This window comes from Camelus bactrianus, chromosome 3 (assembly GCF_048773025.1).
Source record: "Camelus bactrianus isolate YW-2024 breed Bactrian camel chromosome 3, ASM4877302v1, whole genome shotgun sequence".
NCBI lineage: Eukaryota > Metazoa > Chordata > Mammalia > Artiodactyla > Camelidae > Camelus > Camelus bactrianus.
This window is the reverse complement of record NC_133541.1, coordinates 131,405,345-131,426,803: the sequence shown is the minus strand read 5'-3', so window position 1 is coordinate 131,426,803 and position 21,459 is coordinate 131,405,345. Positions and strand designations below refer to the sequence as shown.

Sequence of the window (21,459 nt, the reverse complement as noted above, 5' to 3'; positions counted from 1 at the left end):
CATTGCCCTTAGGCTGGTCCTTCTATATATTAGCAAATGAAACCACCAAGCCCAAGAAAACGAGCAACACAGCGCCACCTCGCGGTCACCCCTCTCTCTCCCTCTTCGGAGAAAGCCCACACTCTGTGGAGTGTGTACCTACTTTTAATCTGAGCACCCAAACCCCACACCTCGTGGCCTTTCTCTTGCCTTTCAATGTGTCTCTGTGAATAAATCTACCTTTCCTCAACACTGGCTTGCTCTTGAAAACTTTACTGCACAAAGCCAAGGAACAAAATCTGGTGGGACACATCCCAGGGGCTCAACCAAAGCCTGGGACACAGCCCTTCTCATGCCTCACATTTTATTCCTTGTATCAACAGGACTGGGTTGTGAAGGGAGCTCTGAGGCCCCAGCTAAGGGACAGAAGCTGCCCCCAGGGCTCGAATTGGCGGGCAGCCTCTTCCCCAGCAGGAGCCTTGAGGTCTGCACGGTTCTGTGTTTCTCTGTTGTGCTGACTCCACAGCCACAGAGCGTTCTCCCTAGGCCTGTCCCCACAAAACCCTTCTCTCCAAAATACAAGCACATCATGTCACAGTCCTCTTGTTCAACCAGGAAATGCTTAACCCACTTTTTCCCTCCACAGTAAAGTACCTAACTGTCCTCCCTCCCATCCCAACACTTCTTTCTTTGTGAGAACTCTGCACTCCCCACACACCATCCTGAATGCCGGTGCCTTGCTGGCTGGGACCGAGATGTTTCAGTCTCACACAGCCTGCATCCTTTCACTTTCCCCTTGTTACCATAAAAAAGCGTTTCCTGAGTCACCCACAAATCTGATTCTGAACTTCATAAAGTGCTGAGGTTGCAGTCACTGTGTGCATACCTCCCAGGTTTTGACTAAGTTTCCTTCACGAGATCTTCATTAAGGAGCTGCATCAAGAAGTTGAAAGAGAATATTCTTACATCTGAGCGGAGGAGCCTGCAAAAAATTTAAATGGCTTTGAAGAGAGAGTTAACCAGGGACAGAGAGGTCGCAGGTCCTAGTCAACAGTGTCATGAGGCAAAATGTTCTTCAAAGGCTCAGAGTGGCTTCTGAATGCGGAGACGGCAGGGAGGAGGTGACACGCAGTGAGTGGGGTGAGTGACACAGGGTACGCTCCCCCAGCTGGGGAAGAATTGGATTTTGTTCTAGTTTTCCAAACAAATTCTTACTACCTTTTTCTCCTATTGTCACATACCATTTCCTACGAATTAAGAATATCAATGTCAGTCATTTGGGACACTTGGGAGAAGCAACACGATGCCATTCACAGGGCTGGGACATGACAGCCACACCAGTCTAGGTTGAAAGACCAGTGGGGGTATTTCCATGGTGATCACGGGCATGCAGCAAACTGCTCAGCTTCAATGACCTCATCTCAATGGTGGGGCAATAAAACTACCAAGAAAAGTGCGTGATGATTATGGAAGACATCTGTTTACTAGGTAAGTGCCCGTGACAGCTGCAGCTTAATGGGGAATGAGTATGATTAACAAGGCCCTGTCTACCTGGCCACACGCTCCCTGCCTTCCTGCCTTGGTGCAGCAGCAGAGTTTGTTTAGCTGAGATGAACGCCCCCAGAGCAGCCCCGACGGGAAAGCTCGCAGCTCTGCATTGCGAGGCGTGTTCCTTTCCTTCTCAGTGCTGGTCACAGTTTGCTGTCATCTGTTTTTATGATTATCCCTTTTGTAACTTCCTCTCCTCCAGAGTTTTTGCTCAAGCAGTGCAGAGCCAGGTGTGTCTTGTGGCCTGCCCGATATTCTGGGCTGGGAAACAGCCGACTCCACATCTGGTTCTGGTGCTGAATGGAGAGGGCAGAAGGCCCTGGGGCCCATGCTGAACAGAGGCCCCTGCACCCAAAATTATGGTCTGACTTTGGGCAAATTACACAGTCTTCTTTACCCTGAGATTCCTCATCTGTCCATGAAAATAACTTCCCATGGCACACAGAGTTACCAAGATTAAAGGGAATCACCATATTCACAACCTATTCAAGGGGCTACCAGTGCATCCTCAACAGACACATGCTGCCTTTACGGCTCTGACACATGCCAAGCGGGGCGGCCGCACACAGTGAACACTGCTAAGTGCCAGTGTGTTAAGTGCTTCATGTGTGCTACAATACTCTTTAGAACTTACAACAATCCCAGGAAGAAACGAATATTATCATGCCCATTTCACAGATTCACCAACAGGTTAAGAGAGGTTGCATTCTAGTCCAAGGCCGTATGGTGAGGAAATGCCGATTTAAACCGGAATCTGGGCCCAGGCCTAGGCTCCGTCTCTCTCCCATCCACCTGACCATTTGCCTATGAATTCCACCTGTCCAATACACAAGTTTGCAGCCGGCCAGCTCTTAAATGCAATGTGTGCCACCATTTGTCAATGTTGGTTAATTACCATAAACTGTTCTCAGAAACCACTACAGAAAAGAAAGGTGGACTTAAGGAATTCTGCATTGCCTTCTCCTGTATTGTGCAGAAACCATTCCCTACACCACCAAATCCAAATGTATGCTTCCTCCATGTTTATGTTTGCACACGGCTTATTAAAGAAGAATGTACCTGCAATAATTCCATTTCGGTTGCTTTCCAAGTTTGCAGATTATCCATAATCAGTCCGTGAATGAAAATACTACAATGTGAATGAAAATACTGCAACCATGTCAGTAAACAAAGAGTGCTGAAACCAAGTCATTAGCGGCTGCCGCCAACTCCCAGCGAGGACAGGCCTACAGCCCAGCAGCTGCAGCAACTCGCAATGGTGCCCTCTGAGCAGACATAGAATAAGAAAGGACAGGATACTGGCCCTAGGTAGCTAGGTGCTTGTTTAAAGAATGAATTCAGGGAGTCCAAAATATTTGCTTCCTCCCATACATAGAAAAGCACTAAATTCTTGAACTTGAGATACCTGGCTTTCTTTAGATAACAAGCAATCTTTTACTGTTCCAACAACCTGGTCTTTGTTGTAAAGCTCCTATATATCCTAGCTCCTCCTCAACCTCTTGGGAGCAGTCCCTCAGAGAGATCTGAGAGGCTGTCATCACGGCTCGAGTCGTCCCGCCAAGTAAAACATAACTCTTAACCTTTAGGCTGCACATGTATTTCAGTCAACAGTTTTGGACACCATGAAGGGACCCAGAGCAGACTTTCTCCACCTGAACTCTCCGAGTATCTGGAGCCTTGGTACCATAAGTGGCCCTTTGTGCCCATCTGCCTCCTCGGGGGGTCCAGATGAATTTGGGTGAGTCTCTCTTGGTTCTCGGAAATCACATATTGTTTGATGATCCTGAGTTTTATTTGGCGGTGTTTCCAGGTAACTGGCCCTCCAGTTGAAAGATACTGTGGTGAATTACCCACCCAGTGGAGACATACTGGGTGGGGCCTGGTTGAAAGATAACGGGAAATACCCACCTTGCGGAGACGTCCGATGTGGGGCTGGTGGAAACATACCAGGAAAATACTCACCCAGTGGAGACGTCCTGAGTGTGTCCAAGTTGAAGGACACTGGGTTCAGGGCTGAGTGGTTAGGTAAGAGGTTGGTCTAATGTTTTCCTCAATTTGGTTACCTCCTTTGAATTTTTCAGGATAAAAGTAAAACTCTTATGAGTAATCTTTCAACTCCAAAAATGGGACCCTCCTCCTGGCTGGTAGCAGCTTTCTCTGGTGACAGAGAATCTTGCAGGAGTGGTAGAGGCAAAGACTTCATGCCATAGAGTTGTGCCTGAGGGAAATCTTACTAGCAAATTTATTGTGAGAACCCGACCTTACAATGTGGAATAGAACTTTCAAAAAAATAAAAAACAGAAAAGAAAATAAAAAATGACAGATTGCCAGCCTCCAACTATTACCCCAGCCAGGTTTATGTACGTACAAAACTTACAGCATTAATTGGGAATTAGAAAAAAAAAAACCTCACTATGAAAGTAACTAACCAGGCCTGATAAAAACATTTTTTGGAATTCTGAACTTACACAAACAAAATTCCCGTTAGGGGGAACTTGGATTTCTCTTCCTGTGTCCTTGAAATGTAAACGTTTTATCTTTCTCTGGGTTTTTAAGTGTGTGTATGTATGTATATATAAGTTTACTTTTTTTTAAAGGAAACCTTGGACTCTGCCATACAAAAGGTTCAAGTATTGTGTACATATGGTGGCCACACAAATAAATTGGGATTCTAAGCAATTCTTTGTACCAATTGTCAGATATTTTGCCATCTTAAACTTTGTTTCATCAGCCTGGACCACAAAGGCCTTTAGCTTTTGAAGAGTAAACCTTTGAATTTTATTTAGGCAACACCCCCACTCTCATGTGGAAGAGCCTCTTCATCTTATTGGTTTAAAATCACTATATATATATTATATATATATATATTATATAATAATAATATATATATTATTATATATATATATATATATAAAATGATGGCCATATGATGGATCCTTTAATTTGGAAAAACTTTTAAATTGGTGAGAGTTGAAAGAGATCTCATTATAAACAGCTGTTTTATTGGTATCTATTAAAATCAATTTTAAAGGTAGAAAAATATATCTAATGGTTAAGCTAAGAACTTAGTGAAAAAAATAAAACTGGTTTGAAAAGCTACATTTGTGTTTTTCCTTTCCGATAAATGGTTCTAGGGATGCTAATAAAAACTTAGAATAATTAATGTTAATTAGGTTGAATAACTGGAAAAAGGATTGTTAAAATGTCGAAAAAAAAAGATAAGGGGCTTAACCCAAGTGGATAAATATTTTTATATGATTATTTTGAATGAGATAAATAAAATGGACATTTTTGGATTTAGGTACAAGGTTTTGATACTACACTACATAAAGTAAAAATAAAGGGCCAAAGAGATCACCTGCTGCCCCCCAACATTAAAGTTCAAACAAGTCCGTTTTATTTGCCGCAGTTTAAAATATATGTATATATAGACTGAAATACTTGATCAATGATTGGGACAACAGACCAATTAATCAAATTAAAAATTGAGAAGGGTCTAAGCTCTTTGGCTGAAACTTGGGCATCCTAGAGACTTTTCTATAAAATTAGATACAATGCACACACACAAAAAAAATGGCTTCTGGCACTCCTTCTATAAATAAGAATTATTGATTTAAACATAAATATAAAACTTAAAGGTATAAGATTTAATAAAATTGAGATAAAAGTTTGTAAAATCGGTATATTTAAATGGTCTTTATATAAAAGTTTTGCTTAATTATGTTGTGGGATAGATCTGTTTCAATGGAAAAACGCTTCCCCTTCTTGGTTTTATAAGTCTGGGCACAAATCTGTCCCTCAGAAAATATTAATTGAACAAAGTAAAAGAAACCAACAGAGTTACATGAGCCGTCCAGTATAACGTAAAACTAAAAACTAATATTCAGTGGCTAATAAAAAAATATAATAAGAGGTTTACCCTGGGTTTAACTTATAACTCAAGGAAAAGAGACCTTACTAAATGCCTTATGCAAGCTTTGGAAAACATGATAAATTAAACCTTAAGGTTTTAAAAGATGGAATTCTTTGTTTACAGCTCTTCTCACTGATAAAAAAAAATGCCAATTAAGGAGAGAAAATTGGGTCTGGGTGACAGAGCAGTTCTCTGGGGAATTGGAAGATTGTGTCTTTGTCTTGCAGATCAGAAATGGAAATACAGCAAACAGTGACCTAGGACTGAGCCTAATTAGCTCAACGAAATAAAACTTAAGGCCAAGAAATTTTTGGCATTTTAGAACTCAGAACTCTGACGTGTCCTTCAGACTTTGTCAAGAAATCTTAAATGTCTGTTTCATAAATAGCAAGCCTCAGTGATTTGAGCAAGCAAATTCACTTTACTCCAACTATTATTATACCTATCTTATAAGTAAGTTTTAAAGTGAAGCTATGAGATCTCTAGCTTTTGTCTGTTTATAAGACTGTGTACACATTATTGATGTGAGATATTTCTACAGCTAAAAAAAATCAAAGTCAAAGAGATCTGCTTAATTGACGTAAAACATAAGAGCTTGAAAATTAAGTATTTTTAAAATAAAAACTGAACAAATTGACTTTCAGCGTCACGTGAACTGGAAAATATTCAATATTAAGATAATATTTGATATTGTTTAATTTAAGAATGTTCTAATTAATATAGACATCTTTAAAGTCATCAATATTAAGTATAATGCATTTACTGTACCTAGGTTTAATGAAAGTCAAATAAGATCCTGTTATATCTGTTGCAGAATTGTCAAGATAAAAAACAGTAATGTGGTGTGGTAAAATTTTAAGTAAATTAAATGCAAATGAGATGAGAGCTTTGGGTAAATTTTTAAAATATATTTTTAAAATGTATGCTTAAGATAATCTCTAAATGTTTGGTATCTTTAAATTCTAGAGTTGTGCTAAATTAAGTCAAATGATAGGATTTTATTAAATAGCTATGCCATTTTCAGATAAAATAAGATTGATATATGAATTACTTTACATATAACTTCCTCTTACAGAGAAAATAAAGGTGTTTAGAAATACTACTAAATGGATGATGCCACACTGAAATAGTCTCAATTATTAAGGGAATGATCTCAGTATCCTAGGAAAGTAAGTTAAATGTGTAAAGGAAATAATAAGAATGGAATTATATTTTGTTAATGAAAAATAGTGACTTTCTTCTGAAGCTGGTTACTTCTGAATGGAAGAGAAAATAAGGGACACACTAATATGAGTATAGAAAGCTATGGAAGGCTTGTGGAAGAGGAACCCTGAGGAAAGAGTTTCATACGTGGTCGGAATTGGCTAAGTTTAGAATCAACTTGGTCAAAGTAAATGAAACTTAGAAGTAAGCAGGTACAAGACTAGATTTGGTTTTCTCGCTGTTAAGAGGAAAAAAATTTCTTAAAATGTTAATCCACCTTCAGTAACAGATTGTAAAACTTCTTATACCACTTAACTGATCTGTTCTGCCATTACCTTTGATGCATTTTCTTGTTAATGAATTAGTACTACGTTACAGTGATCTATATGTTTATCTGACCAAGTGTTCTGAAATCTTTAACAAGCTTCCCAAATATCAATTTCTAATTAAAGTTCTTTTAATCTCCAGTTAAGTTTGGGATGCTACAGATGGCCCCTGAAACATCCCAAAGAGAGATTTTAATCTAGTAAATTTCATTTGGCATGTTAAATAACACGGTATTGTCAAATGAATAATAAATCTTCTAAGGTTATATTGTATGAGAAAATATTATTAATATAGATATTGTAGAAATTATATGGACTCCCTAAAATTCTGGTATATCTGAAATGTTACCAGTGATAATTCTGGGTATAGTGACCAGGTTTCTTTATCGATTATAGTGTAACGGTGTTTAATCATGATTTTAAATCTTTTGTCATTTATAGACAGTTAATGGTTGTCTTCTGATGGTTTTGCAAAATGCTTGCTCTTCAAGGAGATTTACTGATTTCTAATAAATTTCAAACTATAGCAGTGAACTAAACTGGGTAAGAAATTTTAAATTTCCAATGAAAACTGTGATTAAAAGAATTAGTTACATGGGACTGAGTAAACTGGTGAATATGGTTATAATTTTTGATTTTGTTTAAAATACTACTGGCTTTTAACCTGTTTCCCAGACATAAAGAATCTCTTCTCTTTAAGCTAGCTATGATTCAAAGCAATTTGATAAATTATACCTATGTAATCAGACTTGGAACAGTTATATTTTCTCTCTATCTGATCCCTCAATAGACTAAAAACTCTTAGGTCCCCAGTGGCTCTATCAGACAAATGAGGAAGATCATCTCCTATCAGTTATAAGAATCTCAAGGTATTTTAAGGATTTTAAAGAGAAAAGAATTTACCTAAATCTGTAAGGCAGAAATCCATGACAAGCCCTTGACGGGGCTTTCCTGGCCTTAGCAAACCTTATTAACAGTCTACACTGAGACTCCTAATTAAAAGTTCCAACACAGCCAATTTAAAAAAGCCTATATGATCAAATAATCAGACAACTTGTAAAGCAATTAATCTTGACATGGCTTTATTTGAGAAAAATGAGGGTAACTTTAGAGAGAAAAAAGATTATATTTTAGTGGATATTAAATTCTAGCTTTGTTAATTGACTTCCGTATTTACTAACACACTTCCCAATCATTCCTTGCTGTTATGTCACATTGCTGTACAGTTTAACTGAATTATTAATAGGATACTCTAGCTTTGTTTCTGAAGCTCACTAATCTATCCTTGGGTAAAGTTCCAATGCCCCATGACCTGCAGCCAGGGGATTATACAAACTGGAACAGGCATGACTTAAAGAACTGTCTCCAACCTGAATGGAAGGACCCTTTATCAGGTACTCTTAAATAGACCATACAAACCAAAGTTGAAGGAAACGGACTTTCGGGTTCATTTCCTATCAGAAATAGCCCCTGCAATGCACTGGCCTATAGAGCACTGCTCACCTTAAAACAATGCCCAAATGGAGAAAAAGCTACCAGGCCAGGATGAGAAGAAGACGATATCTGAGGTAGACAGCTGACCCAAGACACCGTACCAGGCCTGCATAAAAATTACTGTGATAATTTCTCCTACCTTTGATTATGAACTACTCCAATTGTTAAGTTTATGGTAAATTACCTATGTCTAGTTCTTCTGTGTTACCTTTGTGAGTTTCCCTACTCCAAGGCTCTAACTAGATAGCCCTCAGAAACGTTATTCTAAAAAGAAATTATAGTTCTGTTTAGGCCTCTGTTGATCTTACAAGGTGGGAGACCTCACCTGACCAATTAATACCTGCTCTGAGACTGACCATAAATATGAACTTTCTCATAAGATCACTCAAACTCAATCAGAAACACAAGCAAAATTTTAACCCCAAAATACAACTTCCCGACTATTAAATTCTTAATCGTGACTTTATTAACGTTACTAGCTGTATTACTTATATCCTATCTGTTTTATAAAATTGTCTGTTACATTTCCTAAAGTGTAACTAGGCCTACAAAATTGATGATGACTAAACATCTTGAAGAAATAGGTAAAATTTATAACCCTGAATAAAGTAATTGTAATAGTGTGATTCTAGGTATGGGAATGAGCAATGAAGGGAAAACACTTCCTGGATCATAACAAACAAGTAAGACAGGTGATCCAGAGAAGTTTTAGTATCAACAGGGCCTGATAAAAAACTAGCACCTTGAATGGCAACTCAGAAGATTCTTCACCTGAACTAGGATTGAGCCATCCTAGCACCATGGGACAAAATTGGTCATGAAATGTCTCTCAAAACATTGGCAGAATTTAGGACCAAGGGGGAGCACTGTGAATGAAAATACTGCAACCATGTCAGTAAACAAAGAATGCTGAAACCAAGTCATCAGCGGCTGCTGCCACCCCCAAAGAGTGCATGCCTGCAGCCCAGCCTCTCAGCCACTCACAGTGGTGCCCTCTGAGAGGACTCAGAGTAAGAAAGGACAGGATACTGGCCCTAGATAGCTAGGTACTTGCCAAAGGGATGAATTCAATGACACAAATGTTTGCTTCCTCCCATACATAGAAAAGCACTAAATACTTGATCTTGAGATATCTGGTTTTCTTTAGATAACAAGCAATATTTTATTGTTCCAACTACCTGGTCTTTCTTGTAAAACTTCTATATATCCTAGCTCCTCCCCTACCTCTTGGGAGCAGTCCCTCAGAGTGATCTTAGAGGTTGCCATAACGGCTCGAGTCCTCCAGCCAAATAAAACATAACTCTTATCATTTAGGCTGAACGTTTATTTCAATGAAGTCCCAGAATAGACACAACTCATCAATTCTGTAATGGAACACACTGGATCAGGAAACAAAAGCTTGTTTTAGTCTGGAAAAACTACGGTTTCCTCTTTCTTCCTGACATTATACAATCCCACCAGAACTCATTAATTTGCTGTCTGCTCATCTGGCAACGAAACTCAGAGGAGTCAACTCAGCAGAGTGCTCTACTCGGGAGAAAACCCCGCAGCAGCACTGCAGGCTACCTGACTTCCCGCACTCTCTGCTGACCCTTGGTGTCCTCCGTGACAACCAGGAAAACAGAGCTGTTCCCAATAGCTGCGAAGTCCCACACGTTAAATAAATCATTTTAATTTATACGATATTTTACGTATATACCCATCTCTGAAAACAGATTTGCTAGAAGCCCAAATCTTCAGCATCAATCTGCAAAGGCAAATCCGGTCCGCAAGGGAAAACAAGACTTAAGACGAAGCTAAGGCGTCCAAAGTACTCTCCACGACCTAAGGCCTCCAAAGTCCCCTGCAGGACCTTCAACCAAACTGCCTGCAGGCCTGCAGCTGCAGGCGGCAACATGTCTGCTTTTAAAGCAACCCCTTCCTGCCCTCGGGCACTACAATGTCCCTCTACGCCCTCCCTTCTCAGGGTAAGAGCAGCCGCTGCAGAACCTCACAGGGCAGCACTGACAGGACTGGACACAGAGGATCAGAGCTAAACTAAGCCTTCTGATTACACGAGCTTGTCACTCTGTCACTTTACAGACGAAGATATATATATAGAGAGGTGGGGTGATCTTGCTCAAAGTCACACAGCTAATAAGTGGCAAAGTCTATAACTCTGCTCCTCCCTCCGGCGTGACGCCCCAGCTGGGACGCCCACAGGGTTCTCTCATGCCTGCCTGACCAGTCCTTTACTGGCACTCATAAAACACCACAGGGTCTGACCCTTGCCTACTTTTTCAGCATCTTTTCCCTGCAGTCTCGCAGGAACAAGGCGGTTCGGGCCATTGTATGACTTCTGGCTCCCAGAAGCCTCCGTGCTCAGGCTGGTCTTGCCTGTGCATCCAGCACCCTGCTCAGAGGCTCTTCCTCCCCTGCAGGAACACGTTCCCACTCTCCGCATGACACCCCCTCAGGGAAGCCCTCTTCTCACCCTCAGCTCAGCAGGTGTCCCAGGCCACATCCCGAGCTGCCCCATTAGGACTGCGGGTGCCTAGGTTTGCTAGTCAGACCAGCAGCCTCAGAGCCAGGGATTATGCCCGGGTCACCCTGCAAACCTACTGCCCGCCTCACAGCCCCCAGCCAGCAGGTCACCTGAAAGTCGCAGCAAGTGCCCCACCCAATGCCGAAGTCTCTTCATTTGCCAGCACCGCTGATGACTGGTCTCCAAACTTTGGTCAGTTTTGCACAAAACAGCAGCTTCCACTGTGAAGCAGGGGGTTTTCTCTTCTGCTCCCCATCCTTACTGGAAACGTCTAGGGAAATGAAAAGGCCTTTTCTCAACCCTTTTCTGATGACACCCACCCACCCACAATACTCACATGCTCAAGAGTTTTGGGTCTACCTGATTTTGTTTCCCTTACGCTAAGGGGCTCAAAACACTGCGGGATTCTTTCTCTTTTGAGGGTATTTTTACTCAGGTTATCGGCTTTAATCTGTTTTTGTCTCTCTCTTCAATATCCCTAGAAGTTGCCACTTCTTATTCCCTTCAGCAGCCTCCCTCCCAACATCTAGTCTAGGAAATCAGCTGTGATGAGGGGCCCGGGGGAAGTCACAGATGATGCAACTAAGGCACAGAGAGGTGACTTAATTTGCCCGAGAAGATCAGCTTCAAGCCCCAACACTGTGTGTCACGTCCCTCTGTTTAACTCTTATGCTAAGCAAGCGATCTATTTGTAGATTATGGTTATAAACAGATGAGGTATGAAAATACATACAAGGACACACATCAACTCTAAGATGTTCATTATCTCCACTATTTTGTTTCTATTTATTTTATTTCTCTTAAAAAAAAAATTAAGAACCTCTGCAGTCAATATAGCAAAATGTTACTGGGCTTTAAATACAGAATATAGAGGTTTTAAGTGTGTCATTACTCATTCTTATTTGTATGTTCACAAGACAAACTGATTTGAAAGTCTCTCTCCCCTCCCCCTACTCACTACTGGCTCTCACCTGAGCTCCCAAACCACACATCTAACAGCCTTTCACTTTACCCACAGCTGTACTCATCAGTTATCCCCCAGAACTCCCTCTACAGCTTTCCCTCCTCAGAGCACAGCAGGATCATCACTTACCTCATTAATCCACCCAGAAACCTGTTCCTTCCTCCATCCTACCTTCACAGACAGCATTCATCCTTTCCTTTTTACCATCTAAACATGCCTTCAATCTGTTCGCTTTTACCCACTGACCATCCCACCGGTCAAGTGGAAGCCACCAACACTGCCCACCTGGACTCACGAGTCTCCCAAGTGGCCCCAAAGCCACTCTCCCCTACTTGAGACAAATGGGATTGTGTCACTCCCACGCTTTTAGGACTGATTTCAAACCCACTGTTCTTAGAAGAAAGTCAAGTTCTTCACCTGATGAAGGTCTTGCCCATCAAATTGTCAGCTCAGGGAGGGGAGGACACGCCCTCTCCCCTAGGACCCGCCCTCTGGCAGAGCATCAGCTTGGGAGGACCTGCTGAGCTACACCAGCCTGTATTCTAACCCTGGTCTTGAGTTCTTAGCAAACTGCTTCACTTATCCATACAAATCCAAGGTAGATTAGAAAGATATTAGATGTTGTGCTAGACTATTGATTTGGGGATTTTGCACTAGCAACCTGCAAGTACATGTTCTAATGATTCTGTCTTCTTAAAACCACACCCAGATTTAAGTAGTATTTTTGGAATGTCTTCGGAGTAAATGGGACTGTAGTTTTACAGACTTTATGTTTTATACCATGAACAACCCGGACAGGGTCACAATTTGAACCGCCTCAGAAGTGACAGAAGACAGGTGAGAGGCACAAAGCAACAGGTCACAAAGATGGTAAGAGCAAAGTTGTTTCTCCAACCCCCCAAAAAATTTTTGAAAGAACCGAAAACTCTGAATTTTGTAAGTAAAATACTATCATATAAAGAAATAAAATAATCCTCTTCATCAGGGTTTCAAGATCTGACTCCAGAATTTTTAGCATGCCATATTGAATCCAAGCACAGAAAAATCAGATGGACTAGTGGTGAGTAAGTTCCAGGAAAACTGCAGTAATTCCTCCACTTGTAAAAGGACATAAACTCACCTGTCGAAGATGAATGTAAACCGCATTCTGGAGAAATTCGGTAGCTCCCAGGCTCCGCTTCTGGATGGCAAGGACATGGACAGCTTCGAAGCATGCTTCTAACTCAGTCACCAGCATTCTTACACTGCAGGGGGAAACGGAGGCCCTCAGTCAAGAGCAGAGGTGTTCCTGTCGTGTCTCGCAGGCCGTGCCTCGGGGACTCAGTGCCCTGTAGCAGCCCGGCCCCAGGCGAGGACCCGCAGCATGGCCCACCCAAGCAGGAGGTACACTGTGCTTGAGAAAGCCCATCCCCGATGGGGGCAAGAGTGGCTGGTGGTTTTGAGTGAACATATAAATGCCCATAGAAATATGCCTGCATTCATTCAAGTGATACAAGCAACAGTAGCAGGCTATTTAACAAAATTTCAACTGTCAGTGGAAATTTACCATTCCTTTCCACTTGTCCCCTGCACTCTGAGACAGGCTTAGGCTCTCTCACACCGGCAGCTCTGATGCAATAGTTGTGAAGTCGTTTTACTTTGCTGCAAGTGTCCTCGCTCCCCGTGTGGCTGTGACTGTCGTCTATTAACACAGTCAGATGTCTTCCTGAATCTCTCCCTGCGTTCCTTGCTCCTGCTCCTCAGATCCTAAGATAAAGGGCAAGTGAAGACACATGACCAGAAAAGGCACCGTGGACTTGAACGAAGTCCTCAGTGATCCCCTAGGTGAGTGCTGCCCACCCCTTACCTTCGATTCTCAAGGTTCTGCCCAGGGTGACATCCAGACAGGAAAGCGTCCTAGGCCAATTTAAAGCTGTGTGACTTGGGCCCTGGGACAGGTGCAGGAGCTGGTTCCAGAGCCGTGCCCCTCCCCACCTCTGCTCCCCTCTCTCCCAAGGACCCACTGCCAAGCCCCCAGGTTCCCTGATATTCTGTCCTTCTCTTCTAATCTAATCCAAGCCCTTTTCCTCTTCCTTTATTCCCTAATTATCACCAGCTGAAGTGGTTTTTCAGTCACATTATCTGAAAAAATTTCCGGCAGCTGAAAAAGGTCTCCAGAGGTCAATGCCCATATGCTGGTTCCTGAAGAGAGCCCCTGGTTATGGGGTCCCTCACCAACACCCACGGGGCATCAGACATGTTGCAGAGTCGACCACCCCCAAAAAGAGTTTGCTGTGACCCCAATGCCCACACAGAATCCCTGCTCTCATAAATGTATTTGGCCCACTTATCCGTTACTAAGAAGCAAAAGTAAAAAAATTGCTCATGTTTCTTACTAAAATTATTTATGTGGTGGAAAAAGAAATTGTAATAGAAAAGAATAAATTTGACTGCATGTTAGATCTGTTCATTTGGCTTTAAACCTTTGCTGTTTTCTAGGCTCAGACTTGGTATCTCTGTACCTTTTGTAAAAGAAAGTTGCCTTTAGCCTGAAATATCCAGGAGAGCCTATTCTCCGGGCTCTGATCTTTCACGATGTTAACTCTTCTGCACTTATGTTGAGATGGCAAGTTGCAAAATAGAAAATCAACTTTGGTTTTTTTTGGAGGTTTAAGAGGGGCACCATGATTTGACCCACGTGGACAGCTGCAAGAACAAAGAATTCCAAGGAGAAACAATTCGTACCGCAAGAAGTTTGCAACAACCAACCACATCCCCGCCCCTTTTTAGTATAAAAGCGGACTGATTTCTGACTTGGGGGAGACGGTTCTCCAGCATGTCATTCAGCCATCTTCTGGGTCTGCCAGCTTTTCAAATAAAGTCACTATTCCTTGCTCCAACACCTCAATCTCCCGATTTATTGGCCTGTCATACAGCAAGCAGTACGAGTTTCGACTTGGTAACAAGATGACTGCATTGGAGGTAGTATGTCTCCACTCTTTCCTCGTTTCCAATATGTAACATTCACATCATTTATGATCTAGTTCAAATAATTCATCAAAGACAACCACAAAAAGAAACTACACTCACCTAGCTATGAACACTGAAGTCACAACCTATCAATTTTATATGCTGTTTAACAACACAACTAAAAAACCTAACATAGGGAATTGATTCCACAGAAATAAAATTATTTCTACTCCTTCAAAACCTTTTTTTCTTTTCTATTTTATTTTGTTTTGCATATTGAAAAGAAAATAAAAGACAAATCATTTTATTTCACGTATTTTGTTATAGCTACATAATTTAAATACTACAAAGATATTTAAATTGCAATAAAAAATTGTTCATATATTGTACAAAGATATATACACAATCAATGTGGATAAGGAAAGGAATGGACATTTACTAAAAATCCACTGCACATCCAGTTTTTTACAAGCATATCCTGGAATATAAGCTCTATGATCCAGGGGTCCCCCACCTGCATTCTCACTGCTGAGTCCCTTAGTAATCTTCTACCAAGGCACCAGCATAGAACCACGCGATCAGTATTTTAGGTATAAATGAGGAAATTAGCTCATTCAATTCTAAAACAAAAACCCTAAAATAAATACTGAACTTATTTACAGATAAAGAAAATTGGACACAAACAAGTACAGTTTCTTCCCCAAGTTCACAAAGCTAATAACTGGTAAAGGCAAGATTTGAACTCATCTGTCTGATTCTAAAAACTAAGGTGGAAATCCCTTTCGACTGGGGAGGGTCCAGCAGCACAGCCTATCACCCTATCTTTGTTCAGATCTAGCCTTAGACAGCCTGAGACAGCACCCCATTCCTATGGAACTTGAGGGCAAATGATAACAATAAGGATTTTATATCCAGTAGTTTCTTAGGTATCATTTATATAAACTGTCAGCAGGACAGCAGAAAAACTCTGGGAAATATGAGTGGGTCCAGGGCTTTTTGCTGATTAGAAACTCAGTCTTTCAGGACAGATTGACCTTCCCATGAGAGGCCACACGGACCTAAACTAAAGACAGCTGAGCAATGAAAACTAGCAAGACCCTGGAACTCAAGCAAGAAGGATCCCTGCCATCTCCCTCCCTGTTGCCTCTTCATCCACGTGGACACGAAGACAGAAGACCCGGGTTCTTGTCCAAGTTACACCATCATGGATTCTCACCCATAAAATGTTACGACTCTATGCTGTCCTAAGTCCTTTCCAACTCAAATATTTTGACACCAATATCTCAGCAGAATGTCTATGTCTCCACATCCTCTCTTTTATAAGAATAGTTCTATGGCCACAAAGCAGAAATCCAATTAAAAACACCATGCACTAAGCAAGGTGAAAGTCTGCATAAGAGACTTTGCTCTCACGCTCAGTGAATGAAAACTCAGATAAATTGGTCCTTCTCCCTCAGCAAGTGGTAGGTAGGCTGATTGTGTGTGTGGGTGGGTGTGCGTGTGTGTGTGTAAATCAAATACAATGACGTCTGGGATCTGTACAGATTTTTTTTAAGTTACTGTTATTTCATGAGGATGAGACACCCTTTAAAGTAATTTGAATCAAGTGTTCTGAGAGAGTCTCAGGATCTTTTGGTGGAGGAGGGGAAAGGAAAGGAGGAAAGAAGTAAATGAAGCAAAGGAGTAAGATACTGCAAGTGAAAGGCAAGACATTAATTTTGTTCCTACTTGCATCACAAACAAATTACGGACTGGCTTTGCCCCGATGTCCTGTCGAGCACTGAGTTGCAGATGAAGAGGTGACAGCCCATTTCTCACTGAGCTTGTGACTGTACGTGGCATCTTATAGAAACAAATCATTTATCCTGATCAAACACTCTAGCAGCAGGCCGTAATTCTCCTATTTTGAGAGATAAGAAAATAGGAGTTCAAAGAGGGTAGATAACTTGACAAAAGTCAGAGGACCAGTAAACAAGAGAGGATGAATTCAAACTCAGATCTGAATGCAGAGTCTGATCTTCCCACTCCCAGGACTGGGAAATCCTTAACAAACAGACTCCCCAGCTCCCCTGCAGTGTTCCTGGCGCCAAGCATTTCCCATGGCGATGGACTCCAGTTCTCACAGACACAGTGCTCTGTGCAGCCAATGACCTTGATCAGACCTTGATCATCTACCTGCCACGCCCACCAGGCTTCACCATACAGGTAGGAAAGCTGGCTTTCAAGTGCATACAAAGCCACCCTTGGTCTAACCTGGGCTCTTCTGGGGCTTCTCCAGCCTAAAGGCAGCCATGAAAGTGCTCACAGTTTGTACATGAGCCACACTACCTCTCTCCATCAGTCTCCACACCTATACTTCTTAGCTATGACCATTTTGATAATATTGGAAACAAATATTTAAAAACACAAAAGAAAGGATCCTGGAACAATTACTTAATACTTACAATTTTAAATGATTTGTTACAAAGTGAGTATTTACAAACCGAATCTGCCTTCCTAGGTGTCAGTTTAAACAGTTAAAAAATATAATAGCAAAAAATTCTCACTTAAAAGATTAAGAAAAACATCAACAATAATCTGGAATAAACTCAAAATTAATGCCCATGTTGTACATGGAGAAAACTACAGGACTGTACTGAGGGGTAAATAAGAGGTGTGAATGTAGAGACATCAACATATTGCATGGAGGAAAACAGTTTTGTAAATATGGAAGTTCTCCTAAAAATAATTCAAAACTTAATAAAAATCCCATGAATACTCTTATCTGACTTTTTTTTAACTTGAACAAAATATTTTAGAATTCTTTAGGAATAATAAAGTCATAATAATAGCCAAGAAAGTTTGGGATGGAAGAAAAGAACAAAAAAATATCGCACTGTCAGATAATAATTAATTTTTACAATATGTAAGATATGGCGCTGGAGTAAGGAAGTATGATTGACAGAAATATAGCATGAGCTCAAAAAGAGACTCTAGTGTACATAAGTATTTTGTGCATGTGGGATTTCAAATCAAAGAGCAAATTGTGAATTCAATAATTGTCCTGGGACAATCAGAGAATCACCTGGAAAGAACAAATTCTATTCCTGTCATAATGACCACAAAAAAATTACAGATAGTGGTTTAAATATTAAAATACTAATAACAGCAAATACAACTCATTGCTCACATTAATTCAACTTCTCCTCACTATAACAAGTACTATTATCATCTCCATCTTAGACATTAAATAAACCTACATAAGATATTTATACCATTATAAGAAAGTATTTCTAAGAATAATAACAAAGATAAAACCCAAAAGGAAGACATTTACTATCTTAAGAATATTTTGAGCCACAACAAATATAAACCTACTGAACAAAATGAAACGAAAGAAATGACAAGGAAAAACTCTGTGATAGATGTTGATGAAGACAAGGGATTAATGTTCATAACATACAAAGAGCTGTCACAAATCAAAAAGAAGCTTCCTCACTTAAATTTGTGCAAAGGACAAAATGGATCATTCACTTTTCAAAAGTCAGATGGCTAATGAGTGAAAAATGCTCAATACCTCACTGGTCATCAAATGCAAACTAAAACAATGAAAAAGCACTTTTGCTCATCTTATTGGTAAATATTTTTAAAAGATATTGTAGCTAGTGTCCATCTGTGGGAGAAAAAACTGTGAGCGACCTTTTTGGAGGATGACATGTCAGTGGATATGTAAACTCTGAAAACGTGTGTACACACTGATACAACCCCACTTCTAGGAATCGTTTCGTTTAGAAAAAAAATCAGTTCAAATAGATGTAGTGGTTACACTGGTGGGAAGAAAAGCTGAAGTGAAATCATATCCAGCAATAGAGAATTGGTTACATAAGTAATTCTACATTTTTCATTCCACACTGGAGAAGGAATTTCTAGTCACTTCAAAGTAGCCTGTGATGAACATAAATGTCACATCCAGGGACTAAATTTCCAGAAGACTTAACTAAAGGCATGCTCATACAAGATCACAGGAATGTTTGTTAAAGAAAGATGCCAGTCAAACATCCTTTCTGACAGTGGAAAATGGAGAAAACTTAAGTGTCCACCATCAAGACAATGATGCGGTAAATCACGGCGAGTTGTGGGCACTGACGGGGCCGGCGTTTCCCCGTGGCCCAGGGCCTTGTCCACAGCACTCTCCCACCAATGGTGTCCTTGCACAAGAGACCACACCTGCACATCAGGAGACCCCTCCAGTCTATCTGAAAGGACCGGGTGAGTCTGGAGTGGGAGGACGTCTATGATATACCCCTGAGTGAATAAAGCGAGCTGCAGAAAACATATAGTATGACCTTATTTTTCAAAAAAGCATATATACACACATATACATAGATTTCTCATATGTATGTATGTATCTATGTATGGGTATATATATATGTCATAGGCATAAAGGTCATGAAATATATACACCATATTGGCAACAGCTTTTACACTCAGGAAATAATGGGAAGGGAGTTAGGGGCCTTCCTCTACCACCACAGTTCTCTTTTCAGTATTTCAGTTAAGTACACTTGGAATTTAAAAGTTTATTTAAGTCCGAAGTAAAATGGACAATGCCTCCACAAGACATAATGCTATACTGGTCATTAAAAATCATGCCAGGGGAGATAGAATATTGTAGAAAAACATGTAATAAGCTGAATGGAAAATGGAGGTCTCCACACAGTAAACAGGCACAGAGTGCTCATTGGTTTTTATGACAGAGCTGATACACACTGATGAAAAGAACAGAAAGTAGATGTTAAAGTGTTCATTATTATTTCTGAGTAGTGGGACCTGGATAGCCTCTTTTGTCCCTTTTTTCAGACTTATTATATTAAATATACATTATTTTTCATCTGTAAAAAGCATTTTTAGATGTGTAGTAACACACATTGGAGAATAATACACGAGTACTTACAGAAACAAATAACTAGGAGACACCGCAGCAGCGCCACACAATGTAGAACGGGCGATCCTGATTAACACCGCGCAGTTACATAAGGACCCACAAAGTGAGAGCACCTGCTGTAACAGGGCGCGGCCCCCTTCTATTTGTCACTTGTGTCTTCAGGGCTGAGGTAGTTCTGAGCATGGCCAGTGTCAGTGTTGGTGTCTGGATGGATGCCACTGGATGTGAGGGCACCTGCAAGCCGAGAGGAATAACAGAAATCATCCTCTGCCTTTTCTGCCTTGTTTCTGTGTTACTTTAAAAGAGAGGCATAAATAAGATAAACTGTTTATCTTCCCTACTGAAATTTCTGTAATGAAACCGTTTTCAAAGTGTTCACAACTTATATTCTGCCTATAACAGACTTTTCATCAAAGCTTCATATTTATTAAATGTTAATTAACTCAGTTAATTAACTCCCTTTTGAAACCTTCTACTATAGAACATGAAATGCACTATGTGAAAGGACCACGCCTGCAGTGACTAGCTTGGCTGTCTTGACGGCAGTGCAGTCCGCCCCCAACATCCCGTGGCTCTGAGCTCCTGATGCTGCTAAGAGAGCACGCTGCCGCCTCAGATGGAGAGAAAGTGTGAAAGCATTTCCTGAAATCTACAGCACTGACAAAACATAACTGACAAATCCCAGGCTCCTTTGAAGCTGTCATTTTCGGTTTCTGGCCAACCCCCGTCAATGAGCAGAACCACCTCATTCCCGAGCAATGGCACTCACTTGGTAAGAAGTTCTGGAGAAATTTCCAGGTATAGAATGTAACCAACTATACGTAGAACTCTGACAAAAGAAACAATGCAATACCCTGATTTTGGAAGACACTCAAAATATTCTCTTAAGCCTTTGTAGCTGGAAAGGTTGGGCTTCTCCTGAGCCACTTATTTATTTCACAGCCAGTGAGCATCTCCCACAAACCCTGTTACCCTGTGTCTGCTGGGAGCATCAGGTACACTCATGCTGTCGATCTTATAAGTCACAGGGCAGAGGCGTGTGTCTCATGGCTGCAACCATCACACAGGCTCGCCTCCTAGCCTCACAGTTTGAACTTGGCCCAATTTTCTAACCTGTTTATTTGGTATCTGTTCTTCTGTAAGCTGCCTGAAATGCTTTTTGGAACAAGTCAGAAGAATGAGTGGGTAGATAAATGGACAGATGAACAGGTGAGAGATTGGCAGACCGAAAGAGAGACTCCATGAAAAGGGGAACAAATAAAATTTCCTGTGCAAAACCCTCTTCTAGTCAGGGAAGAAAACCACCACAGAGAAGAGTGAAGAGGCAGGTAGCTTAGGACTGTTTCCTGGATTCCATGAAAAGTCACACCAAGAGATGAGAGGGTAGAACTATAAATAATAAAAGAAATAAAGCACACATGCTTGAAAAATATATCTACAATATGTACTTTCTAAAGAATAGATACAAATCAGCAGGGCCCAATACCACAATCCTTGGGTATTTACAGAAATGAGAATCCCATCTCCAAACCACAAGGCATCCCTTTGGAGCACTGAGAGTCTACACGGGGCGGTCATAAAGCCATCACCGCAAAATCTATGCTATCCTGCACTTACGAGGAACGAGCAGTTGTG

The 21,459-nt window shown here is 40.9% G+C and overlaps 1 long non-coding RNA gene across 7 annotated transcripts in view; it reads right to left on the bottom strand.

The window, feature by feature from the left end:
* LOC141577139 (uncharacterized) overlaps window positions 1–21,459 on the bottom strand; it is a 440,247-nt gene that overhangs the window by 12,549 nt on the left and 406,239 nt on the right. For 6 of the 7 annotated variants that reach the window (XR_012505769.1, XR_012505764.1, XR_012505766.1 and 3 more), the window contains 4 exons: window positions 19,834–20,058; window positions 14,453–14,636; window positions 13,498–13,697; window positions 13,072–13,195 (listed from right to left, as the gene is read on the bottom strand). This is a non-coding gene — a long non-coding RNA (uncharacterized LOC141577139). The remainder of the gene's footprint in view (window positions 1–13,071; window positions 13,196–13,497; window positions 13,698–14,452; window positions 14,637–19,833; window positions 20,059–21,459) is intronic. The other variant, XR_012505770.1, reaches the window with a different exon arrangement.